This window comes from Rhincodon typus, chromosome 12 (assembly GCF_021869965.1).
Source record: "Rhincodon typus isolate 14 chromosome 12, sRhiTyp1.1, whole genome shotgun sequence".
Classification (NCBI taxonomy): Eukaryota; Metazoa; Chordata; class Chondrichthyes; order Orectolobiformes; family Rhincodontidae; genus Rhincodon; species Rhincodon typus.
Genome location: NC_063343.1, coordinates 11,802,257 through 11,824,021, shown reverse-complemented (window position 1 = coordinate 11,824,021; position 21,765 = coordinate 11,802,257). Strand labels below are relative to the sequence as shown.

The 21,765-nt window shown below is 41.6% G+C and overlaps 1 protein-coding gene across 1 annotated transcript in view; it reads right to left on the bottom strand.

Moving 5' to 3' along the window:
- The window catches only part of LOC109912174 (serine/threonine-protein kinase 32B-like), an 860,354-nt gene that overhangs the window by 723,393 nt on the left and 115,196 nt on the right, over nt 1–21,765 (bottom strand). The gene's annotated exons all lie outside the window — the stretch shown is intronic.

The window sequence follows — 21,765 nt, the reverse complement described above, 5'->3', positions numbered from 1 at the left end:
CACTGTTAAATTTGATATCATATATTTTATATTTATGACCCTTGTCTTGTCTCAGCCCGCAGTGTCCTCCAAATTTTATTTCATTGTATTAAAATGTTCTATTTGGCCACACCTCAAACTTCCTTTCTCTGGAGGACATTTTGGGAGAAAATCCTACATAAATTCTATGTGCTGTTATATACTGAGAAATGATACGTTGTTGAAGAGCTATTAAACAAAGGGTCCAGCTGGATGTAAGATTGCATGGCAATGTTTTAATATCTCCAGTGTTTTGACCACTTTGTTCAGCCAACACCTGCACAAAATAAATAGTACAAAAATTATGTAGTAACTGATGCAACAGAACTTCCAGCAACAGATGGAAATGGTGAGGGAAATCAATGGGCTTGGGAGCTGCAGAACTGAATGGACTCCCTCTGAATGAAATGATGTCTTTGGGGAAGGAGAATGCAGGGAAGGGAGGAACAGATAAGACGAAAGGATTTCCTCACACAGATGCAAGCCACCGGCTTAATTCCATGTACATATTTTGCTTTCCATGTTTAACCTTAGTTTCCCCTCATCTTTCAGAGAATTAAAGATCCCCTTCTTCATGATCTTTGAGCCCTCCAATCAGTCAAATCTCATATTTAACTTTAGGCATAGTCGGCAGGATTCCACAACACAGGCACCAAGTAATGGTAGACAAGGTTTAAAGGGGCCTGACCGAGATGGAGCAGATGTTGGAAGAGTTGAGACTGGCAATATCAGTGAGGGAGGTTGAAGTTGCTCCACAATTGTTGGAGGCTGAGGCATTGAGGAAATCAGACTTGTGGCCAAACCCAGGCAGAGGCTCCTTATGTGCATTTCCTTGTCGCCAAGGAGGAAGAAAATAGTACACCTGGGTGGATATTCTATTTGCCGGTGAGTTATGAAGCTGGACAGATTCAGGGAAGACAGAAACAACTGATAACCTGGCAATTGAATACTGAATGAAGAATACATAGCAGACTATAGCACCCGGAGGCCTCAACATAAGTGAGCAGACAATGTTTGTGATACAACATCTGCACAAGAAAGCCGATTAGGAAATGCAGGGAAGAGCAGGGATATCCTGGTGAGGCTATATAAGGCTCTGGTCAGACCGCATTTTGGAATATTGCAAGCAGTTTTGGGCACTGTATCGAAGGAAGAATGTGCTGGTTATGAAGGTAGTCCAGAGGAGGTTCACAAGAATGATCCTAGGGATGAAGGGCTTGTTATATACGAGTAGTGGTTCCGCATTTTGTCTGTACTCAGTGGAGTTGAGAAGGATATGGGAGAATCTGATTGAAACTTACAGAATACTGAAAGGTCTCGATAGATTGGATAAGGAGATGGTGCTTCCACTAGTAAGAGAGACTAAGACCCGAGGGCACAGCCTCAGAATGAAGGGGCTACTCTTTAGAACTGAGATGAGGAGGAATTTCTACAGCAAAAGCGTGGTGAATCTTTGGAACTCATTGTCACAGAGGGCTGTGGAGCCCAAGTCATTGAGTGTATTTAAGACAGAGATAGATAGGCTCTTGATTGTTAAGCAGATCAGGATTACAGGCAAAAGGCAGGAGAATGAGGTTGAGAAACATATCGGCCATGATCGAATGGCGATCAGGCTTAATGGGTCAAGTGGCCTAATTCTGCTCCTACAGCTCAGAGCCTTGTGGGAAGAAATGCATGTTCGAAGAAGTCTGAATCTCTGAGGTACTGTCAAGGGTTTTGGAAGACATCTGTAGACTAATACATTGACAGCAGAGGTTTATGAGTATAAACAAGACAAAGGGGAGGATGTGGTTTCTGTACCCCTGGAGCTTGTGAAGTTGTTCAACCACACAGCTTTCCTGGATCCATCCTCTAAATTGACCAGGGACAGGCAGCTAAAGAACTGCCTAGCAGAAGCAGTGAAGGGTGGAAATCTCTGAATTGAGTTGAGGAGGCCTGACAGTGACAAACTTCAGAGATAGTAGGAACTGCAGATGATGGAGAATCTGAGATAACAAGGTGTCAAGCTGGATGAACACAGCAGGTCAAGCAGCATGAGAGGAGCAGGAAGGCTGACGTTTCGGGCCTAGACTCTTCTTCTGAAATAAGCATGAAATTTGGCAATGTAAATGTATTATGTGTAATTGATACAGGAGTGCACGTGTCAACCATCACGCACCAGCTTTTTTATGAGTGCCTTGCTGAGGGATGTGAGCTGATTGATGCCATTTTGCTCATCTGGGTCACTGCTTCTTAGGGGTCAGACATATCTAACTGCGGCTACATCAAGATTTCCTCAATCACACTTTTCATAGCCTGGGTTTCTGTTGTTTTATGACCCAACTGATACCTCATCGATAGCGACCTAACAGGTAAGGCAGATGAACTCAGGGCATGGTTGAGAACATGGTACTGGGATACCATAGCAATTACAGAGATGTGGCTCAGGGATGGACAGGATTGGCAGCTTAATGTTCCAGGGTATACATGCTATAGGAAGGATAGAAAGTGTTGGGGGGGGCGGGAAACAAGAGAGAAGGGGGAGTGGCGTTTTTGATTAGAGATAACATTACTGGTGTACTTAGGGAGGATATTCCTGGGAAAATGTCCAGAGAAGTTATTTGGGTGGAACTGAGAAATAAGAAAGGGATGATCGCCTTGTTGGGATTGTACTATAAACCCCTCAACAGGCAGAGGGAAACTGAGAAGCAAATTTGTAAGGAGGTCTCAGTTATCTGTAAGAATAATAGGGTGGTTACAGTAGGGGATTTTATTTTCCAAACAGACTGGGACTGCTGTAGTGTTAAGGGCTTGGATGGAGAGGAATTTGTTTGGTGTGTATGTGAAAATTTTCTGATTCAGTATGTGGATGCACCTACTAAAGAAGATGCAAAGCCTGACCTACTCTTGGGAAGTAAGGCAGGGCATGTGACTGACATGTCAGTGGAGGAGCACTTTGGTGCTAGTGACCATAATTCTATTAGTTTTAAAATAGTGATGGAAAAGGATAGACTAGATCTAAAAGTTAAAGTTCTAAATTAGAGGAAGGCCAATTTTGACAGTATTAGGCAAGAATGTTCAAAAATTGATTGGGGAGGCAGATGTTTGCAGGTAAAGGGACAGCTGGAAAATGGGTAGCCTTCAAAACTAAGATAACAAGAATCCAGAGACACTATGTTCCTGTTAGGGTGAAGGGCAAGGCTGGTAGGTGTAGGGAATGCTGGATGACTAGAGAAGTTGAGGTTTTGGTCAAGAAAAAGAAGGAAGCATATGTCAGATCTCTGCTGAGATGGAGTGAATCCCTAGAAGAGTATAAAGGCAGTAGGAGTATACTTAACAGGGAAATCGGGAGGGCAAAAAGGGGTCATGAGATAGCTTTGGCAAATAGGGTTAAGGAGATTCCAAAGGGATTCTACAAATACATTAAGGAAAAAAAAGGGTCACTAGGGAGAAAACAGGGTCCCTTAAAGATCAGCAAAGCTGCCTATGTGTGGAACTGCAGGAGATGGGGGAAATCCTAAACGAGTATTTTGCATCAGCGGCTACTGGGGAGAAGGCTATGAAAAATATAGAATGTCGGGAAATAAATAGCAACCTCTTGAAAAATGTCCATATTACAGAGGAAGAGATGCTAGATACCATAAAAAGTTAGATAAATATCCGGGACCTGATCAGGTGTATCCTAGAACTCTGTGGGAAGCTGGAGAAGTGATTGCTGGGCCCCTTGCTGAGACTCTTGTATCATCGATAGCTACAGATGAGATGCTGGAATACTGCGGGTTGGCTAACATGGCGTCACTATTTAAGAAAAGTGGTAAGGAAAAGCCTGGGAACTATAGACCGGTGAGCCTGACATCGGTGGTGGGCAAGTTGTTGGAGGGAGTCGCAAGGGACATGATTTACATGTTTAAGGACTGATTAGAGGTAGTCAACATGGCTTTGTGCATGGGAAATCATGTCTCACTAACTTGATTGAGTTTTTTGAAGAAGTAACAGGGCAGAACCGTGGATGTGACCTATATGGGCTTCAGTAAGAGGTTCATCAAGGTTCTTCATGATAGACTGGTTAGCAAGGTTAGATCACATGGAATACAAGGAGAATTAGCCATTTGGATACAGAACTGGCTCGAAGGTGGAAGACAAAGGATATTGATGGAGGGTTGCTTTTCAGAAAGAAGGCCTGTGACCACAAGGATCGGTGCTGGGTCCACTGCTTTTTGTCATTTATATAAATGATTTGAACGTGAACATAGGAGGTATGATTCGTAAGCGCAGGACAACATTCGATGAAGATGATGATGGAATTGACCTAGTAAGCTACAGGATTGTGACTAAAAATAACTGTAAAGATTCCTTACACCCAATTCCATCCCATGACTGGGTGGAAGTCTAAGACTACCTGCAGAAATATTTGCAGTGAGGTATCATGTGAGAATTATCAACTCTGTACACCTCCCCTCAATAGTCCTTGTGAAGAACAAATATAGAACACTGAGGATCTGTGTCGATTAGGGGGCACTCAACACAAAGATCCATAAAGATGCTGACATGCTACCTAGGATTGAAGAGACATTGCAAGTTCTCAAAGGTGCCGTGTATATCTAGAGTCTCAAGTCAGCTAATCGTTATTACCAGCCATCCATCACTGACTTTATGAATACATAGGAATATCGTTTGGACTCTGAAATGCTCCTGTCACCTTCATGTGTGTAATGGATAAAGCCTTTGGTGACTTAAACTTCCAGTCACTCCTTATGTATTTGGAAGACATGCTCATCTCCAGCTTGACAGTCAAGAAGATTCCAGCAAGACAAGACACTGTCACACCAGACAAGTGCCAACTTTTCCAGACAAAAGTATGGTACCTTCGGCACTTCATTACCAAGGAAACCATTGCTTCTGACAAAGAGAAAATCCGAGTGGTAGAACAGTGGCCCCAGTGTAAGATGAGGACAGAACTGTGTGGGTTCTTTGGTCCAGGGGTTATTATGGGAGAAATGGGTAAGACTACAGACCGTTAGCCGCCCTGCATCACAATTTTATGAGGAAATTGGAGAATTCTGCAAGAGTCGTTGAGAAAGGATGTATGAGGTGTAACACTTCAGCATGTGAAGACTCCTTTTGCATCCTCAATGAAAAGCTTGCCTCATTACCTGTATCATGATCTTTTGCCTGTCCCTGTTCAAATCTCATGTTACAGATGGTTGAACATTCCAATTATTTTTGGGGAAGGCAGATGTTTAAGAATCACCTAGATGACTTAATAAAGGTAAATAAAAAATATCACTGGGATCAGACTGAGCTCATCGATGTGTATTCTGAACAATCCACTGCTATGATAGTGAATACCATCATTATTTATTTCAGTTTTGTTGCTTATTGGATGACATTGTCATGCCTGATTAATATAACCTTTAAAAAGCTGGCAACCTTCACAGTCAACAATATCACACCCAGAATAAATCTACATAATTGCCTTTCATTTCCAAAGGACACATTTGATTCATGACTCCAGCAACAGCAATTTGCAACGCAGTTATCAAAAACAGTTTGGTTAAGCTTGGTCAAAGAGTTTTAAAACAATTGAGTTAATAGAGTTGAAAAGAGGAGGGAGAATGGAGAAGTTTAGGAAGAGAATCCCAGAGCTTAGCATTTGGTAGTTGAAAGCACAGAGCCACAGATGATGGGCATTCAAGAATACAAAGAGATTAAAATAGGAGGATAACAGAGATCATTGAAAGTTAGTTCTGGATGAGACTATGGGAATAGAGAGTGTGCAAAGTGAAGGAAGAGGTTTAAGTTAAAGATGAAGATTTTAAAATGAGGCATTGCTGAACCAGGAGTCAGTCAATTAGTAAGCACAGATGCAGTGGATGAAAAGCACTTAATGTGGGTCCAGTTATGGACAGTAGAACAAATATCAAAAATTTTAAAAAAATTCACTACCCCTTTGTGCTAGGTGAGGCAGAACAGTCAGATGCCTTTCAAGCAACAGGCAGTTAGGAACCATTCTAGGTTGGCAGGCACCCATCTGAGTGAGTCTCTTTGAAGTTTTCATGTTAAGTGTAATTATTACTTTCAAAGATTTCCCTGCTGTTGCCGATGTTTAACAGTTAATCAATTTAAAAGCAAGCTCTATTGCTTGATTAAATTGAGATGCAATCAACAGCTGACATTTTGGAAAACAACGTGCGTGATTCTGAAATTGCGTACAGAAGAAACTAAATGATAATTAGTCAAAGTGTGCGTGCTTCATACTAAGCCGCAATCACCAGATGATTACATTTCAATATAGTTTGATTAAAATGAGATGGGGCGCACAATTAAATCAAACATTTCCTTCGTGATTTAAGTTACTTGCACAATGCTTGAATACCGTGCTAATACTGAAAGTTAGCAACATATCCCATGCAGAAGGCATGAGATTAGCATAAGATGGTGAGCTTCTGATTAACTTGAAGTAATAACTCTGTCCAGCTATCTGACTCTCTACAGATTTTCTAAGTGTGTGCAGCACTGCTGTATTTAGATCAAAGTAAATATAAACACAATTCATTAGCTGTGGTCAAGAAGAAACAACCTGTTAGCTTTAGTTGAGCCACCAAATTTACTTTGGTGTTGCTTGTGAATATAAGCCATAAATCAGAAATACCCGAATTTGATACAAATAGCATTAATCACTTCAAACTCAATGGTACTAAATTAGAATTAGGTTACTGCCAACATTTCAGACAGAACTACAAGAACTTATACAAACACAAACCATGAGCTGCAAAGATATAATAAGCATTACTAATTACATTACAGCTGATTTTATATAAATGAGGAGGCACCTCAGGGTTTTCCATGGGAATTAATGGTCAATGTTTTGAATCACCTTTTTATTTAAATCACTGGGTCATGCAATGTAAATTATGCCTCCTAAACAAATGCACATGTATTGTTGGCATATATTTCCAAAACTGCCCTGCCGTTAAAGGAAGGATTCCACTGCAGTCAGTGTTGGCTTAATGACAATATTCTTACCACTATATTAAACAGTTATAGGTACAAGTTTGCCTCCAAAGACTTCAGCAGAAAAATCTAGAGCAAACCTTCAACATAGCATTGGCGACATGCTACCTGAACAGAAGTGTCTTCTTTAAATTAAATGCTAACCTAAGAGGCCAAATACACCATCCTAGAGATGGAGGTCCCATGTCACATTCAAAGAAGAGGGAAGATGTTCTCTGAATGTTGTGGCTGTTGTGTTTAATGCCTCAGAGATATGCAAAGATGACAGACACCAAGTGGGTGGCATGGTGACTCACAGTGGGACTGTGGGAGGAAAACGGAGCACCTGGAGGGTGCTAAATTGTCCATAATATCAGGGGATGTGTAGGTTAGCATGGGGGTTGCAGGGATAGGGTAGGTTGGGTGAGTTTGGGTGGGATGCTCTTCAAAGAGTTGATGTGGGCTTGTTGGGCCGAATGTTTCACTGTAGGGATTCTATAAGCTGTATGTTGCAGGAACTTTCTTTACAAATTCTTTTGAAATGCTTCTGCAGTCACAAAAAGTCTGCTCTCATACTTAAATTAAACAAAGGACTGTGGATGCCAGTGATTTGAAACAAAAACAGAAATTGCAGTTGAAACTCACCAGTTCTGGCAGCATCTATGGGAAGAAAGCACAGTTAACATTTCGAGTCCTCATATGAAAACTGATATATATTCTGAAAACAAGGTTGGGGGCAAAGAGGTGGTACTTAGTTCTTTGCCTCTTTAGTTTTTCTTTCTCAACTGCCACACCCAAACTTAACCAATCACACACAGTAAATTCTCAACAGTTGACAGAAACACACAATCAAATACCAAACAACTGAACAATCAATGATTATCATCAACAATGGATTACTGGTCATCATCACATTTTCTCCCTTATAGCAGCAACTACACTTCAGAAAATACTTCAATAGCTTTAGGATCCTGACCTTGTAAAATGTATAAATGTGAAACTTTCTCCTTTCTCAGAGCTACTGAAAGCATTTCTGCGGCATAAAGGTGTCATCAGGTCAAACAGTCACAGTGTATGATGTTTCTTGTAAATGGTGGACAACATGACAGATGACTACATAAACCAAATAACACATGAAAAGGAGATTTGGTTCAATCAATCCTTGTCAGCATTTATGCTATACTTGAGTCTCTTTCTCAACCTATCCTATTCCCTGAAATCTATCTGTGCTGTCACATCAGAATGTAGATCTCCCAGATGGAGGAAATCCTTTCTGCTACCCTGTTTAGCCTTTTGAGGATTTTGTAAGTTTCAATGAGATTGCATGTCTTTCTTTAAAATTTTAATGAATACAGGCCCAGTCTCATCAATCTGTCCTCATGGAACAGTCCTATCATTCCAGGACTCAATTCCTATCATTCAGTCTTGTGTTGCTAAGTTGGGTAGAGTACTTGTGGATTGGGAGGCAGGAAGTTAGAATTAGGTATTTGTAAAATACCAGGGGGAAAGCATTGCGTGGTCCCATTAAAAGATCAGGCGCTTTTTCTATGCTTAGAGATTTAAAATGAATGTCTGTGAACAGCAGCTTGAAAGTTGCAAGTACACAGAGAGCACCCGAATTGAAATATCTGTATCAAAAGGCCGTATAGTTGGCTGGTCGAGCAGCAGTTTTTACCAAAGACAACAGGCTTTTGAATTTAGCCAATCAATTTGAACCAGGCACTTAGATAGCAAATACTGATCAAATTTAATTCTAATGGTTTTGACAATGTAGGACCAATCCTATTGTAAGAAATATTGTTACGTCATCAAGGGTATAAAAAGAAGCGGGCATGTTCGACAAAGACAGCAGAGCTAATTGCCATCCGTCAGAGCTAACAGTCCTCAGCTCTCAAGAGAGAATCCTCTATGTCTTAGAGAAAGCACCACCTAAATAACAAAGGTTAACACTCCTGACAGAGGAATCGACAGAGAAAGCACAGAACATTCCAGAAGATGTGTAATCTGCCTGTAATTTCGAGAGACTAAATTCTATTTTTTTCATTTTATGTAAGTGGGACTTCTATTTAATAGAACAGCATACCTTTAGAATCTTGTTTTATTCAGAAATAGTTAGCAGTTAGAAGGGATTTATTCGGTTGTAAATTGTTTTGTTAATTTGTTCACTTTTAGAGTTAGATAACTAAATTGTTACTAGTTGATTTTATAGTGAGTGTCAGCGATTTATTTCATTTAATCACTAGAAATTGTTGAAAGGCAGGCTACACTGTTCTTTACACTCCTTTTACAGATTATAAGGTGAGGTGCTCCTCTTCGGGTGTTTCGGTTTTAGTTCTTGGGGGGTGTCAACCACCGCTTTATAACATTTGTGAGCCTTCGTTGCACTCCTTCTATGACAAGTATCTCCTTCCTCCAGTAAGGTTACCAAAACTGCACACAATACTCAAACATTCACCAAGTTTCCTTATAATTGAAGCAAGTCTTTTTAACTTCCGTACTTAAATTCTTTGGCAATAAAGGTCAACATACTATCTGCCTCCATGCTTACTGTGTGTTAGCTTTCTGTGACTTAGAAACATGGGTACTCATGTCTCTTTCGAAATCAACACTTCACAAGGTCTAACCATTTGAGAAATACTCTGTACCTCCATTCGCCCTAACAAAGTGGATAACCTGTTACTTAGCCACATTATATTCCACAAATGTGTCCTGTCCACCCAGCAAATCCCCTTGAAGTCTCTTTGCATTCTTCTCACGACACATATTTCCACCAATTTTGGCATAAATAGCAACAATCAATTTGCCTTCCTCAACATTTAATGCACCAGCATGACAACGTTATCTGACTCATGTACCAGGACACCCAGATCCCTCTGTACCAAAGAATTCTACCACAGTCTCTCCATTCAATTTTTTTCTGTCTTTTTTGGCTGAAGTAAACAAGTTCACATTTTTCCTCGTTATATTCCATATAGTCAAGATGGCGGCAGAGTTGGATGCTCCAACTGGAGCTCCTCCACTCCTTCTGTTTATTTCCCATTATCTTCTTTTTCTCCCTCCTTCCCCTTCTCTTTGCGTTCTCTCCTGAGGTAGAGTGGGCTGGTGGCATGGAGCAGAGTGGGCTGGAGGCCCGAGTGGAGCAAGGATGTCCAGCAGACTGAAGGTCTGACTGATGGGGGGCGTGGCCAGCAGGCTGGAGGCACGAGCAATATGGGGATGGCCAGTGGACTGGACACTCAAGCAGAGCAGGACGGTCAGTGGGCTGGAAGCCCAAACGGGGCGGGACAGTTGTTGGACTGGGGACCGGTGTGGGCGGTCAGCAGCTTGCAAGCCCAAGCAGACCACATGTGGAAGCCCCCTGTGCTGATCTACTGAAGGACTACAGTGCTTATCTTTTTAACTTTATTCTTAGTTTTCTAATTTATACTATGAACAACTGTCAGTAATATAACTATTTTTTACTTGCTTTTTCACTTTATTTCCGTATTTTGTATCTAGGATCTGTATCTAGGTACTTTGTACCCAAGATGGCACCACATGGGGCGACACTGCAAACTTTTCATTCTACTTCAGTACTTGAATACATGTGACAATAAAGGATATTCTAATTCTAATCTGTGAATCTTTATCCTGCTCTTTTAACCTGCTAAATCCCTTTGTAGATTAGTTGCAGATGTCCATGTCGTCAGAACAAATAGTTTTCATACATTCAGTGCCTTCATCCAAGCCATTGGTACACATTGTAAATAGGTGATGCCCCAATAGAATTAGAATAACCTTTGTTGTCACGTACTCAAATGAGTACAGTGATAAATGTGTAAGTCGCCGATTATGGCACCATCTTAGGTACAAGGTCCCCAGGTACAGCTTCTTCAGTTACAGTTCTTAGAAAAGTAGGGAAGTAAAATGTCCAGAATTGCAGATTTTAGGAAGAACTTATAAAATCGAGAAAAACAATTTTAATACAATCATCTTCCAACCCAGTCCACAACTCATGCTGGCACCTAGCCTTCCATTGGCATTGGGCCTTGACTCTAGACCGTGCTGGGCTTCACCTCAGGGTTCACGAGGCCAGGAGATCGCTCTGGAATCACCTCAAGACTGGAAGTCCACACTGTCTGAGAGACTGCCATGATGGGTCACTGGGAGATCACCATGCCGAGCTGAGAGACTGCGATGCTGGGCCGGGAGGCGTCCATGCCAGGCTGAGAGGACGCCTCGTTGGGTCTGTATGGAGACCTGGAGTTCGGAGGCTAAGAGTTCCAAGGCTGGATGGTCGGAGGCCAGGTGTTCTGAGGCCCAGAGGTCAGAGACCGTGAGATTGGGGCCGAGAGGGCAAGAGGAGAGAAGAGGAGAAAAAAAAGACAAAGAGAAAAAGAAGAGAGAAAAAAGGAAAGGAACAGAAGGAGCAGACGAGCTCCAGCTGAAGCGTTGTGGCACTCCACCAGTAACAACTTGCCAACCTGAAAATGACCAATTTACCCCTATTTTCAGCTTCTTGTTCATAACCAATCCTCTATGCATACTAATACATTACCCCCCGACAATGTTTGCACTAACTTTGTAGGGTAATCTTTGATGTGACACTTTTTCAAATGAATTTTGAAATCTAATGCACTACATCTACAAATCCCCTTTTATCCACTTCGCATGTTACTTCCTCAAAGAACTATAACATATTAGTCTTTCCCTTTCACAAAACAATCCTGACTCTGCCTTACTATATGAAGACTTTCTCAATGTCCTGTTATTAATTCCTTAACGATGGATTCTAGCATTTTCCGTTTGACAGACATTAGGCTAACAGGCATATAGTTTATTGCTTAGTGTCTCCCTCTTTTTTTGAGGAAGAGTGTTACATTCATGATTTTCCAATCTGCTGGGACCTTTCCACAATGTTGGGAATTCCAGAAGATCATACCTAATGCATCTGTTATCTTTTCAGCCATTTCTTTTAAAATCCTACGATGTAAACGATCAGGTACAGGAGTCTTGTCAATCTTAGTTTTAATAGCTTTCTAAATGCCTTTTCCCTTTTGATTGTGATTGTTTTAAGTTTCTCCCTCCCTTTTATCTATAAATTTTCAAGTATTCTTGGAAGGTTTTTACGAAGACTGACATGAAATAAATCTCCAACACATCTGCCTTTTCCTTGTATCCCATTATTAATTTCTCAGTCTCAATCTCTAAGGGAACATTGCTCACTTTTATTACATTTTTCCTATTTAATTATTTGTGTAAATTATTACCTGTTTTATATTTTTAGATGTGCCACCTACATCTGAGTCTGTGTTCATCAAACTCATGAATTTGGCAACTTGTGCAGTTAAGTTTCAACGACACCATGTAGACGCAAGTAAGTGGCATTCCAATGGGATTCCCATGAGGCCCAGGTCCAGGTAATGTCTTTGCTGTTTACCATAAGAATCACATCTTCAATGGAAAGATCACTAACTTCCTCCCTCTTGAAAATTTCCAATATGTAGATGACACGATATTTGAATCCACAACTGCAACATACTTCCTTTACACAGTTAATAAACTCCATCCTGTATTTAAATTTACTAATGAAGGAATCAAATGAGCTGAGATAGTAGGAACTGCCGATGCTGGAGAATCTGAGATAACAAGGTGTGGAGCTGGATGAACACAGCAGGCCAAGCAGCATCAGAGGAGCAGGAAAGCTGACGTTTCGCGTCGAGACCCTTCTTCAGAAAAAATCTTTCAATCCCTCCCACTTCCTACAGACAAAGAGGGTGGCCATGGGTACCCGCATGGGCCCAAGCTATGCCTGCCTCTTTGTAGGATACGTGGAATAATCCCTCTTTGAAAGCTACATTGGCTCTATCCCCCACCTCTTCCTCGGTTACATCGATGACTGTATCGGTGCTGCCTCGTGCTCCCACGAGGAGCTCGAACAGTTCATCCACTTCACCAACACCTTCCACCCCAACCTTAAGTTCACCACGACCATCTCTGATACCTCTCTCTCCTTCCTGGACCTCTCTGTTTCCATCTCTGGCAACCACCTGGAAACCGATATCCATTTCAAGCCTACCGACTCCCACAGCTACCTGGAATACATCTCCTCCCACCCACCCTCCTGCAAAAATGCTTATCCCCTATTCCCAGTTCCTTCGCCTCCGCCACATCTGCTCCCGGGATGAGGCATTCCACTCCTGGACATTCCAGATGTCCTCGTTTTTCAAGGACCGCAAATTCCCCTCCACAGTGGTCGAAAACGCCCTCGACCTAGTCTCCTGCATTTCCCGCAACTCATCCCTCACACCCCCTACCCGCAATAACAACCAAAACAGAATTCCCCTCGTCCTCACATACCACCCCACCAACCTCCGAATCCAGCACATCATCCTCTGACACTTCCGCCATCTGCAATCTGACCCCACTACCAAAGACATTTTTCCCTCCCCACCCTTATCTGCTTTCCGGAGCGACCACTCTCTCCGTGACTCTCTCGTCCGCTCCACACTCCCCATCAGCCCCACCACCCCCGGCACTTTTCCCTGCAACTGCAGGAAGTGCTACACCTGCTCCTACACCTCCCCCCTCTCCTCCATCCCAGTCCCCAAGAAGACCTTCCACATCAAACAGATGTTCTCCTGCAATCTGCTAATGTGGTATACTGTATCCACTGTTCCCATTGTGGCCTCCTCTACATCGGGGAAACCAAGTGGAGGCTGGGGGACCGCTTTGTGGAACACCTATGCTCGGTTCGCAACAAACAACTGCACCTCCCAGTTGCGAACCATTTCAACTCCCTTTCCCACTCCTCAGATGACATGTCCATCCTGGGCCTCCTGCAGTGCCACAACGATGCCACCCGAAGGTTGCAGGGACAGCGCCTCATACTTCGCTTGGGAACCCTGCAGCCCAATGGTATCAATGTGGACTTCACAAGCTTCAAAATCTCCCCACCCCGACCACAGCCCAAAACCAGCCCAGCTTGTCCTTGCCTCCCTAACCTGTCCTTCCTCCCACCTATCCCCTCCTCCCACCTCAAGCCCCAACCCCATCTCCTACCCACCAGCCTCATCCCACCCCCTTGACCTGTCCATCCTCCCTGGACTGACCTATCCCCCGCTAATTCCACACCTACACTCACCTTTACTGGCTCCACCCCCACCTTTTTGACCTGTCTGTCTCCTCCCCACCTATCTTCTCCTTTATCCATCTTCTATCTGCCTCCCCCTCTCTCCCTATTTATTTCAGAATCGCCTTCCCCTCCCCCATTACTGAAGAAGGGTCCAGACCCAAAACGTCAGCTTTCCTGCCCCTTGATGCTGCTTGGCCTGCTGTGTTCATCCAGCTCTACACCTTGTTATCTCAGATTCTCCAGCATCTACAGTTCCTACTATCTCTGAAACAATTCTATATTTAGATAGTTTGGTTTGTTTTCTTTTCTTTTTCCCTTTAATGTAATAAACTTCTATTTTATTGTTAAAGAAATTCTGCAGCCTTGTGTGTCTGTGTTTTAGTGAGTGACCACCACATTACATTAAAAATGATCCATTAAGATTTCATTCTGGAATTGACTTGTCCAGTAGCTTGTCCAGTCAGCTAGGATTGCAACAGTGTATAACAAATTTTTTAGGGAACGGCAATATGTACAAATTGATTCTGCTGCAGTCTAGGAATATCTGCTACAGCAAACACCCTGCCCATTCTTTCTGTGTTGGTAGGAAACTTGACCACGATAATTTGATGCTGCCATCTCCCAACATTCCCATACACTTTGTCAGGAGCCCTGAGGAGGAGGTGAGTAGGTGAGAATAATGTAAATAGTTCAATGCAACCGTTCTTAATAAGACCTTCAACCCAAGAATGAGTCAAGCAAACCTTCTCCGAACTGTTTTGAAGGAAACAGCTTTTTTTTAAATAAGGGGAACAAATTGTTTGCAGTATTCCAGAGATGGTCTCATCAATGCCCAGTCAAGTTACAATAACACTTCTCTACTTTTATAGTCCATTCCTCTTGCAATAAATGATAAGGTTCCATTTGCCTTCCCAATCACTTGCTGTATTGCATACTAACTTTGTGATATATTTAACACCGCACCAAGATCCCCCAGCCCTCAAAGCTCTGCAATCTCTTTCCATTTAATAATATAATAATTTGGAATTTTTCCTGCAAAAATGGATAGAATTACATTGACCCACATTATATTTCAGCTGTAAAATGTTTGTCCACTCACTTAAACTGTCTACATTCCTTTGTAGATTCACTTCCTCTACTCACAACTTATTTTCCTGCCTACCTCAATGTCATCTGCAAATTCGGTTACTATTCATTCAGTCCCCTCAGCCAAGTCATTGATATAGAGTATAAATACTTTGGGAACCCAAGACTGATCCTTGTGGACACTCCATCAGTTACAGTTTTCCAACCTGAAAAACACCCATTTATCCCTATTCTCTGGTTCTTGCTCGCTAGCCAAAGTTCATCCACATTAATATGTTACTCTCTACATCAGATGTTTTTATCTTATACAACATTTGACCATCCCTCCAACATAAAGTCAGAAGTTGGCATGCTCGCTGATGATCACACAATGCTCAGCAACTATTTGCAACTCTTCCATTACTAAAGCATCCGGGTTCAAATGCAGCAAGATCTAGACAATATCCAGGCTTGGGCTGATAAACAGCCAGTAACATTCGTGCCACACAAACACCAGGCAATGGCCATATCCAATAAGAAGCAATTTAACCACATTGACATTCCATGCTGTTCCCATCACTGAGTTCCCCACTATCAACATCCTTGGGGTTACCATTGATCAGAAATTCAGCTTGACTATCAAATAAACACAGTGGCTACAAGAACAGGCCAGAAGCTACTGCTGAGTTACTGCAGCAAGTAACTCAATTCCCGATTTCCCAAAATCTGTCTACCATCCACAAGGCACAAGTTATGTGATGGAATATACCTCATTTGCCTGGATGGTTGCAGCTGCAACAACACTCAAGAAACTTGACACCATCCAGACAAAACAGCTGCTTGATTGGAACCACATCCACAAGCCCCCATTCCCTCCACCACCAATGCTCAGTAGCAGCAGTGTGTCCTATCTACAAGACGTACCGGCAAATTCACCAAAGATCCTCAGATAGCACATTCCAAACCCACAACCACTTCCATCTAGAAGAACAAGGGCAGCAAATACATAGTAACACCACCATCTGCAAGTTCCCTGCCAAGCCAGTCACCATCCTGACTTGGAAATATGTCACTGTTCCTTCACTGTCACTGAGCCTAAAATTCTGTAATTCCCTCCCTAATGGCATTATGGGGCAACCTACAGGATATGGACTGCAGTGGCTGACCACTACCCTCTCAAGGGCAACGAGCGACAGGCAATAAAATGCTGGCCAGCCAGCGATGCCCACGTCTGACGAGTGAATAAAAAAAAGGCACCTTTTGGAAGTCAGATGTTTTTACATTTCACTAGCTTTCTCTCATACTTTACTGTCTGCCTTTTTATTATCTTTTCAGTCATTGTTTGTTGCTTCGTAAAGTCTGTCCAATCTTCTTGCCTTACACAAAGCTTTACTGATTTGTGCAGTACTTCTGTCAATTCAGTATTAGCCTTAACTTTCTTACCTATGTAAATTATGCACCATTCTCAAAGGGCCTTTCTTTTTCACTGATATAAATCATTGTTGAGTGTTATTAAATATCTCCTTAAAAACCTGCAACTGAAACTCTATTAATCTAGCTTAGCTTCCCAGTACACCTCGATCAGTTCTGTCTTCATACATTTACAATTTCCCATATTTAGGTTTGAAATACTAATTATGGACCTTTTGAAAATATTTGTAATTGTGAACTGTGTGGAAAAGACTAGAAAATATCAGACTGTGAAGAAAAGGACTGGAAAGTATTGAACTGTTCGGAGGAGACTGTGACAGCTTGTTCCATGTTGCCTTGCAACCCTGGCTGGACTAGGTTTCTGTGTCAAATATCTGGGGAAGGACAGATAGAAATTATAACATTGTGGGCAGTTAGTTAAAAGGGACAGCAGCAGTATGCAAGTGGAAAAGTTGTGGTTCTCTCTTTCTCTCAATTTCCTGCTTAATTTTGGGAATTGTTTTCCACAGAAGTTTAACACCCCAGTATTTGTTAATCCTAAGAAAAGGCTAAGCTGCAACCTCTACTGAAAGGCCTAGACTTCCACCCAAACTAAAGCTTGATATGAAAGTATTTTCTGTCATTCAATGACTATCAAAGATTCAGCTTGGTTCACCAGAATCTCAGTTTCTGAGAGGATTCATCAAATTTGATCCTTTGTTTCGTAGACTATTGGACAATGAGGATGTTTTCTGCCCATTTTTATAGATAACATCTCACAGAGTTTCTTGTCCATTTATATGATGTGAATGTGTTTGCCTGGAATTAAGTGGACATTGTTCTAATTCAGGATTATGGATTAATTGTTAACCAGTTTTCCCAATAGTTTTAAGATATGTTTTAAATAACAACTGGATAATTTTGAATTGATGATATACATCGGCTTGAAAGTGTCTTCAGTTCTGAATAGCAGTATACAAGGAATCAATTATCCATTTTATTCTGAGGAAGGGTCACCAGACTCGAAACGTTAACTCTGTTTTTTCCTTCACAGATGCTGCCAGACCTGCTGAGCTTTTCCAACAACTTTGTTTTTGTAACCATTTTATTGATTACATTGACACATTTATACTGATGGTGCAAATGATAATGTAGTGGGAATTGATTATCAGCACATTCCTCCTGTAATGGTTGTAACAACCTCTCTCTTTCATACTGAATATATATTTCTAGCATGTTGTGATTAGAAGAGAAGGCACCTTAACTCTGGAGTCATTGATTAATCATGTCTATTTGCATATTGCCAAAAGTAAGCTAACCTGCTCTCTGGTTAGCTCTTGAACATATTGCTCTAAGAAATTATCCTGAAAACACTCTGAATTTGCTGTCTGGGCTACCTTTGCTGATTTAATTCTCCCGGTCAATATGTAGACTAAAATCACCCATGTTTATTGTGGTACATTTTTTGTGTGCACCTTGCACTCCTTCCCTTATGCTCTGTTGTGCAGGATACTATTGTCAAGGAACCTATAAAAAACTGCCACAGTGACCTCTTAGTTTTACTCATTTTATCTGTACTCAAACTGATTCTACATCTTGATCTTTCAAATATCTTTGTACTGAACTAATGCTATCCTTAATTAACAGCTACTCATATCTGTCACATTATGGTAATAATTATCAAACTTGTTGTCCTGCTGTATTATTTTGTTGTTTCCATTCACCATATCTCTCCTCACCTGATGCCTTTTCCCACTATTTAGTTTAAAGCCTTTTCTTTTGTCCTGTTATATGATTTGTCAGAACACTGCTGTCAGCAAAGTCAAGATGCAGGTCATCCCACAGTTCTAACTTTCCCAACGTACTGCTGTCAGTCCACCAGGGATCCATACCCACTTCACTCACTTTCAATGATCTAGAGACTATTACCTTTGATGTTCTGCCTTTTAATTTAGTCCCTAGCTGTTCATACACCCTTAGCTGGGTCTCTCTTCTGAGTTCTGCCTATGTTGTTGGTACCTAAATGGACCTTGACAAATGGATTCTCCCCTACCCACTGCATGTCGTTCTTTAGCCCAAAACAGATGTCTCAAAGTACCAGGTCAACTATGAACCGGAGGGTGACATCCAGTTAAGGAGAGATGGTCTGTTCTTGGTACAGTGACATATCAGCAGCTTCACTATCAGAGGCAAGAGCTACAATTGACATGTACAAGAAAGAGAGGGGATTCATCTGCAGTGGAGGTTGGGGAGGTAGAAGTTTTAGTAAGATCACTGAAACGCTGGTAGCCCCTGGTCTGCCACCGAGAAGCTATCTCTTCCTGTCACTAGCTGTGTTTCGGTCATCATATGGTGCCTGCCAACTGTAAAATTCCACGAGAGGCTCTAATAGGTCTCTTAATTACCTCTACTGGCCACATAATGGTCCTCATTTTGACCGTGACCCGACCCTTTGGGAAGTGGTCCGGAGGCAGGCCTGTGACAGGGAACCAGCACACAGCTGGCCATGGGAAATTTTGAAGCTGCCTACCTCCATCCTGACCCTATTTGACTTTGGAAATGCAGCCCTTGCGAAGAGGAAGAGATGTTCTAGAAATGAGAAGCACCACAAGCTGCTGGATAATTTGCACTGCTCTACTATTTTCTGCATGAAAATGGCATCTTGCTCTGTGTACTTCATTTTCATTTCTGTATTTGTTTTCTTTCTGTCTCTGTATTTATCCAATTTTTCTTTACTGTCTTTATTTCTCTTGTGTTTCCTGGGATCCTGGATGCTCTGTTACCCTTGTTCCAGCAATGCTGTGGCAAAATATTCTGAAAGCCAACCATTCATGAAGAGGTCTCTTGTCGACCACAAGGTGGACTGCTCCAGACAACCCTGGGCCACTGTGTTTCAGGTTTGATGGACTACTGGTCAGTCTGATTGCATAACATCGATGTTTCTGAAGTAATGGACTGGTTTGCTGTGTGCGGGCAATTGTGTCTAGTACGGAGTGAGTGTCAGCATGGCTGTGCACAGTGTGAAGGACTTGCACTGCTGACTCATGTTGATTGCATTATAAATCACAGGGAATAAACCCACAATCATGTGATGGTAACAAATTTCTCATTCTCTGCCCTGCTGAACTCTGCCAAGCTGCTCACTGTAATTCAATTTAACCATTCATTCTCTTTTTCTGTGTCAACATTATTCTCTGTTATTTTCATGTCAATTTATCTCAAAACACATAGGAACAGAAAATCCAAGAACATAAGGAACAGTTTCTAACTTTTAATTAAGATTGTTTTGAAAAGGTACAACAGCAGCAGTAAAAGCAAGTATGACTCATTGTAAGGAACAACCAAGTCTAAAAACAAAGCTATTTGGGAAAGAGACAGAGGGGAATAGGAGACAGGGGAAAAGAGATGGGGTGACAGAAAGGGAAGCAGAGAGATGGAACTGGAGAAATAGAGAGAATTAGCAGTAAAACAGAGGGAAAGAGAAAGCAGGTTTATAAAATAGCAACTAAATGAAGGTACAAAATCTAAACAGTGGAGAAGACAAGGATTCAGCAATACAGTTAAGAAATACAATGTGAGTCAGTGAGAACACAAAGTGAGAGTGAACAGTGAAATTGAAAACAGGAGTGGTAAAAGAAATGATAAAAGAAATGGTAAAAGGTAAAAAACAGAGTTAATGTTTCAGGTCCGGTGACCCTTCCTCAGAGCCCCAGAGTTCAGAGGAAGGGTCACCGGACCCGAAACGTTAACTCTGTTTTTTCCTTCATAGATGCTGCCAGACCTGCTGAGCTGTTTCAGCAACTTTGTTTTTGTTCCTGATTTATACATCTGCAGTTCTTTCAGTTTTTATAAAGGAAAGTAGACATTATATGTGTAAAATGTTTAATAAACACAATGTGAACAATGATCAAAAGGTAGACTTATCCACCAAGTGCACAAGGAGCTATTTAATAGTCAGCAAATATAATCTACAATTAAATTCCAAGTTAGTAAAGTAATGTACATGCAATATTAGCAAGACAGTGCAAAACTCTGCCCCCGTCCAGTAGCTTTCCAGCTTTTGAATCTTAAGAGTTGTGGATGGGCAACAAGATGGCAGATGGAGTATAATTGAGAAGTGTGAGATTTTTCATTTTGATCATTAAGAAAGGAAAAGCAAAAAAATTTTAAAAGGTAAGGAACAAAGTAAGTTAGCATGAAATAAAACAAAGAACTTCATATGCTGGAGAGTTGAAACAAAAACAGATACTGCTGGAGAAACTCAGCAGGTCTAGCAGAATCTGTAGAGAGAAAGCACAGTGAACATTTTGAGTCTGGTGACTCTTCACCAGACTTGTTAGCAGCTAGGAAAAAGTGGTATTCAAAGTAAGTTAACATACAGGTACAGCAAGCAATTGGAAAAGTAAATGGCTTGTTGGCAGTTATCACAAGGAGATTGGAATACAATTCAAAAGAAATCTTGCTGTAATTGCACAGGACTTTGGTGAGACCACAGCTGGAATACTGCATGCAGTTTTGGTCTGCATATTTAAGGAATGATATACTTGCATTGGACACAATACAGCAAACATTCACCAAATTGGTGCGCAGGTTGAGAAGGCTCTCCTATTACAACAGGCTAAGTAAATTCTAATCAGAGATAGTAGGAACTGCAGATGCTGGAGAATCCGAGACAACAAGGTGCAGGGCTGGATGAACACAGCAGGCCAAGCAGCATCATAGGAGCAGAGAGGCTGACGTTTCGGGCCTAGACCCTTCATCAGAAAAGCTAACTCTACATTCTCTAGAGTTTAGAAGAATGAACAGCGATCTTATTAAAACATACAACATTCTGAAGGAACTCAATGGGGCAAACACAGCGATGATTTCTACTTGCTTTGAACATGGGTACACAGTCTTAGGTAAGGGGATGGGCACTTCGAATGGAAATGAGGAAAGATTTTTGCATTCGAAGCATTTTGAACGTTTAGAATTCTCACATTTTGAACATTTAAAAGGTGGTGGTTGTGTTTTTCATTGAATATATTTAAGACTGGACAAACAGATACTTGGTCTCGCGAGGAATATGGGAAACAGGGGGAAAATGGAGTTGAAGCATTTTCCATAATCAATGCAAGAGCAAGCTTGATGAACCATATGGTCCAATCCTACACCTACTTATGGTTAGACCCCATTCAATACTTGAG